At 46.4% G+C, this 5509-nt stretch overlaps 1 non-coding gene across 1 annotated transcript; it reads left to right on the top strand.

The window, feature by feature from the left end:
* Positions 1-1764: 1764 nt before the first annotated feature.
* trnad-guc (transfer RNA aspartic acid (anticodon GUC)) lies at positions 1765-1836 on the top strand. Its single transcript has one exon. It is a non-coding gene; the product is annotated as a tRNA-Asp (tRNA).
* The last annotated feature ends 3673 nt before the right edge of the window (positions 1837-5509 follow it).

Raw genomic sequence — 5509 nt, 5'->3', positions numbered from 1 at the left:
TTTCTCAGAAGCCGCAGGAAGTACATCCTCTGCTGGGCCTTTTTGAGGACGGAGTTGATGTTGGTCGCCCACTTCAGGTCCTGAGAGACTGTAATTCCCAGGAACTTGAAGGTCTCGACGGTTGACACAAGGCAGCTGGACAACGTGAGGGGCAGCTGTGGCGAAGGATGCCTCCTGAAGTCCACGATCATCTCTACAGTCTTGAGCATGTTCAGCTCCAGGTTGTGTCGGCCAGGTTGCTGTACTTTAACATTATGTAGAATCATTTTCATCCCATTAGATAATACAGGTAAACTGCAACAACTGTCCCTTCTAATGTTCTTGACATAATTTTAAATATATAGAAATTCAGACAAAATTGGACAAATTGTTCTGGAAGTGAATTTAAAAGTTGGCATCTTCCGAGACCCGATTGGTTTGTATGCGATCCATCCAGGGACGTACTCGGCCCAGAATTTAGATGGAGATGCCCCGGGTGAACACAACCGAAGAAACACTTTTTTGTTCTTCCTGTTTCATTCTCTTCCTTCTCACCCAATAAGACCACCACATCTTCCTCCTCCTTGTTCTCCAAGACCAGCACCACCTCTTCACTGCCACCATGGGGTCACCTTGTCCCTCAATAACCCCTCTGCTTGTGACCTCAACCCCTGATGCTGCTGCTTGTCATAACAAAAAAATAACAACCATAACAAGAGTTATGTTCATAATACACAAAGGCAATCCATGTAAGAAAATGCAATATATTACACACACACACACACTGGGAGAGTTTACACTTTCTTTTGTCAAAGTAATACCGCTCATTTGGTCACATATCAAATAATATGTATCCCTGAATTGCTTAAAGTGTAAATAACAGTCAGGCCTCACGCGTGTTCGGCGAACATAAAAACCACTGCACGACTGTAACTGTTACACTCATGCTGTTAGCAGGACAGCAAACTGCATTGCTTGCTGGAATTGGCGTTCAGGTGCATTGAGGTGTGCTTGACACTCAGTGACCATTGGGCAACAGTATTTCTACCTGTCACGTGGAAGACTGGGGTTCGATTCCCCGACGGGGAGTTGGTTTCATATGGTCTTTAGCTTTTGGTGGAGCTCTTCTTTGCGGGAAAACAAAAAAGCCCATCAGCCTCGTTTCCAAAGAGGGACCTCACGCGTGTTCGGCGAACATAACAACCACTGCACGACTGAAACTGTTACACTCATGCTATCTGTTAGCAGGACAGCAAACTGCATTGCTTGCTGGCATTGGCGTTCAGGTGCATTGAGGTGTGCTTGACACTCAGTGACCATTGGGCAACAGACTCCTCGTTAGTATAGTGGACAGTATCTCCGCCTGTCACGCGGAAGACCGGGGTTCGATTTCCCGACGGGGAGTTGGTTTCATATGGTCTTTAGCTTTTGGTGGAGCTCTTCTTTGCGGGAAAACAAAAAAGCCCATCAGCCTCGTTTCCAAAGAGGGACCTCACGCGTGTTCGGCGAACATAACAACCACTGCACGACTGAAACTGATATGCTCATGCTATCTGTTAGCAGGACCAGCAAACCGCATTGCTCGCTGGCATTGGCGTTCCGGTGCATTGAGATGTGCTTGACACGAGGTGAAGGTAAGGTAAAAGACTCCTCGTTAGTATGGTGGACTGAAACTGTTACACTCATGCTATCTGTTAGCAGGACAGCAAACTGCATTGCTTGCTGGCATTGGCATTCAGGTGCATTGAGGTGTGCTTGACACTCAGTGACCATTGGTCAACAGACTCCTCGTTAGTATAGTGGACAGTATCTCCGCCTGTCACGTGGAAGACCGGGGTTCGATTCCCCGACGGGGAGTTGGTTTCATATGGTCTTTAGCTTTTGGTGGAGCTCTTCTTTGCGGGAAAACAAAAAAGCCCATCAGCCTCGTTTCCAAAGAGGGACCTCACGCGTGTTCGGCGAACATAACAACCACTGCACGACTGAAACTGTTACACTCATGCTATCTGTTAGCAGGACAGCAAACTGCATTGCTTGCTGGCATTGGCGTTCCGGTGCATTGAGATGTGCTTGACACGAGGTGAAGGTAAGGTAAAAGACTCCTCGTTAGTATGGTGGACAGTATCTCTACCTGTCACGTGGAAGACTGGGGTTCGATTACCCGACGGGGAGTTGGTTTCATATGGTCTTTAGCTTTTGGTGGAGCTCTTCTTTGCGGGAAAACAAAAAAGCCCATCAGCCTCGTTTCCAAAGAGGGACCTCACGCGTGTTCGGCGAAGATAACAACCGCTGCACGACTGAAACTGTTACACTCATGCTGTCAGGACAGCAAACCGCATTGAGGTGTGCTTGACACTCAGTGACCATTGGTCAACAGACTCCTCGTTAGTATAGTGGACAGTATCTCCGCCTGTCACGCGGAAGACCGGGGTTCGATTACCCGACGGGGAGTTGGTTTCATATGGTCTTTAGCTTTTGGTGGAGCTCTTCTTTGCGGGAAAACAAAAAAGCCCATCCAAAGAGGGACCTCTCGTGTGTTCGACGAACATAACCACTGCACGACTGAAACTGTTACACTCATGCTATCTGTTAGCAGGACAGCAAACTGCATTGCTTGCTGGCATTGGTGTTCAGGTGCATTGAGGTGTGCTTGACACTCAGTGACCATTGGACAACAGACTCCTCGTTAGTATAGTGGACAGTATTTCTACCTGTCACGTGGAAGACTGGGGTTCGATTCCCCGACGGGGAGTTGGTTTCATATGGACTTTAGCTTTTGGTGGAGCTCTTCTTTGCGGGAAAACAAAAAAACCCATCAGCCTCGTTTCCAAAGAGGGACCTTTTGCATGTTCAGCGAACAAAACAACCACTGCACGACTGAAACTGTTACACTCATGCTATCTGTCAGCAGAACAAGCCAACTGCCTCGCGAGCTGGCATTACCGATGCGTTCAGGTGCATTGATGTGTGCTTGACACTCGGTGAAGGTAAGTTTAAAGACTTCTCGTTAGTATAGTAGACAGTATCTCCTCCTGTCAAGTGGTAGACAGGGTTTCGATTCCCCGACGTGTGTTGAGTTCATTTGGTCTTTGGCTTTTCGTGGGGCTCTTCTTTGTGGGAAAACAAAAAATCCCATCATCCTCGTTTCCAAACAGGGACCTTGCACATGTTCGGCGAACATAACAACTAATAGTGATTAGACACTACCAAAGCATCCCACTGCACCCCTCATCAGTAACACCGCCTTGCGCATTTCCCACATCCTGTCCGGCCCTTTTCTGTCCTCTCTTGTCCTATTTCTTAGTTGTTGTATGTCCTCAACAGGTGCCCCCCTGTCCACAAATAACAACACAATTTGAGTTTTGTATCGTTACTTGTGGTCAAATATCTAGACTGATTTTAACGATTTTTTTTGACTGGCAATGAGTCTTTCACATCTCTGTGGAGATATTTTGGCCCATTCTTCCTTGCAGAATTGTTTGAATTCGGCAAAAATGGAGGGTTTTCAACCATGAACGCACTTTTCTAAGGTCATGCCACTGCATTTCAATCTGATTCAAATCTGGACTTTGACAAGGCCACTCAAAAACCTTCATTTTGTCATTTTAAGCCATTCAGAAGTTGATTGGGTGATGTGTTTTGGATCATTATCCTGCTGCAGCCGTTTTTGCTCAGTCTATTCCTGATTGTGGTGGCACGGTGGCCGACTGGTTAGAGTGTCTGCCTCACAGTTCTGAGGACTGGGGTTCAATCCCAGGCCCCGCCTGTGTGGAGTTTGCATGTTCTCCCCGTGCCTGCGTGGGTTTTCCTTGGTCACTCTGGTTTCCTCCCACACCCCAAAAACATGCATGGTAGGTTACTCGACAACTCTAAATTGCCCGTAGGTGTGAATGTGAGTGCCAATGGTTGTTTGTATGTGCCCTGCGATTGGCTGGAAACCAGTTCAGGGTGTACCCCGCCTCCTGACCGATGATAGCTGGGATAGGATCCGGCATGCCCGCGACCCGAGTGAGGAGAAGTGGCTCGGAAAATGGATGGATGGATATTCCTGATTGTTGTGTTATGAACACTGACCTTAACTGAGGCAAGTGAGGCCTGCAGTTCTTTACTGCGTTCCTTTGACAGTACTCAATGAAAAAAAATACTCGAGTAACTAAGTAAAAAAAAAAAAAAAAAAAAAAAAAAAAAAGTTTAATCAGAGCATGAACATAAAACAAAAAGTTTAAAAAATAATATATGGGAGTAGGTGGCACGGTGGACGACTGGTTAGAGCGTCAGCCTCACAGTTCTGAGGACCCGGGTTCAATCCCCGGCCCCGCCTGTGTGGAGTTTGCATGTTCTCCCCGTGCCTGTGTGGGTTTTCTCCGGGCACTCCGGTTTCCTCCCACATCCCAAAAACATGCATTATTTGAAGACTCTAAATTGCCCCTTGGCATGAATGTGAGTGTGAATGGTTGTTTGTTTGTATGTGCCCTGCGATTGGCTGGCAACCAGTTCAGGGTGTACCCCGCCTCCTGCCCGATGACAGCTGGGATAGGCTCCAGCATGCCCGCGACCCTCGTGAGGAGAAGCGGATCAGAAAATGGATGGATGGATATATGGGAGTCGACACACACCTGGCACCATTTAATTTTTTAACCAACAACACATGCATTGGACCCTCCAGAAACAACATTTGCTTTATTCACTTAAATGACTTCATGAAGAAGCTGTTTGCGGACCAGACTTAGTGATCGTGTGTGTGTGTGTGCGACACCATAGGGCGAGGGCTAATGTTGCCATATCCATGACCAAAACAACAATAGAAACATCTGCAACTTACCGCAAGTTGTTTTCTCAAGTTAGAAGTGGGCTGAAATGTCCCAGTTTTAGCAGTCACAATTTAAGAGCTGCATGACAAAGCTGTTGTTTTTTTTGGAGTCTGTAAAGTAATCATACTTGCGTGGCTGTTTCCTCCCCACCCCCCAAAAAATGGGTCATTTTGATTGGATCGCGAAGGCTGTTGCGCGGTCATGTGACTGCCTTGAGTCATCTGATTGGTGAATTGGAGCCCTACAGCGCCCTATGAGGAAGTTGAAGATGGAGTCTAAAAATAGACACGCACAGGCAGGAATGGATAAATAAAAGTCGTGAACGGCATGTCGATCATTGTAACGGATTAAAAGTATCGATCCTTCTTCACATAAATACTCAAGTAAAAAGTGTGATTGATTTAAAGTACTCTGACAAGTACAGTTTATCTAAAATGTTACTTGAGTAAATGTAACGGAGTAAATGTAGCACGTTACTACCCACCTCTGTGTAAAACAAAACACTTTCTGTACAGTTCATGAATGGATACCACTTACAGCACAGGTGTCAAACTCAAGGCCCGGGGGCCAGATCCGGCCCGACACATCATTTTATGTGGCCCACGAAAGCAAATCATGTGTCTCAACTTCCATGATTCTTGCTAAAATCTGTTCCAAATTTTTGTATAATATTCATACGTAATAAAGAGGAATGAACGATTGTAAGCATGTTTTTCCTC

This window comes from Phyllopteryx taeniolatus, unplaced genomic scaffold (genome assembly GCF_024500385.1).
Source record: "Phyllopteryx taeniolatus isolate TA_2022b unplaced genomic scaffold, UOR_Ptae_1.2 contig_59, whole genome shotgun sequence".
In the NCBI taxonomy this organism is placed as follows: domain Eukaryota; kingdom Metazoa; phylum Chordata; class Actinopteri; order Syngnathiformes; family Syngnathidae; genus Phyllopteryx; species Phyllopteryx taeniolatus.
Note: the sequence above shows the minus strand (reverse complement) of the source record. Positions and strands in the feature narration are given on the sequence as shown.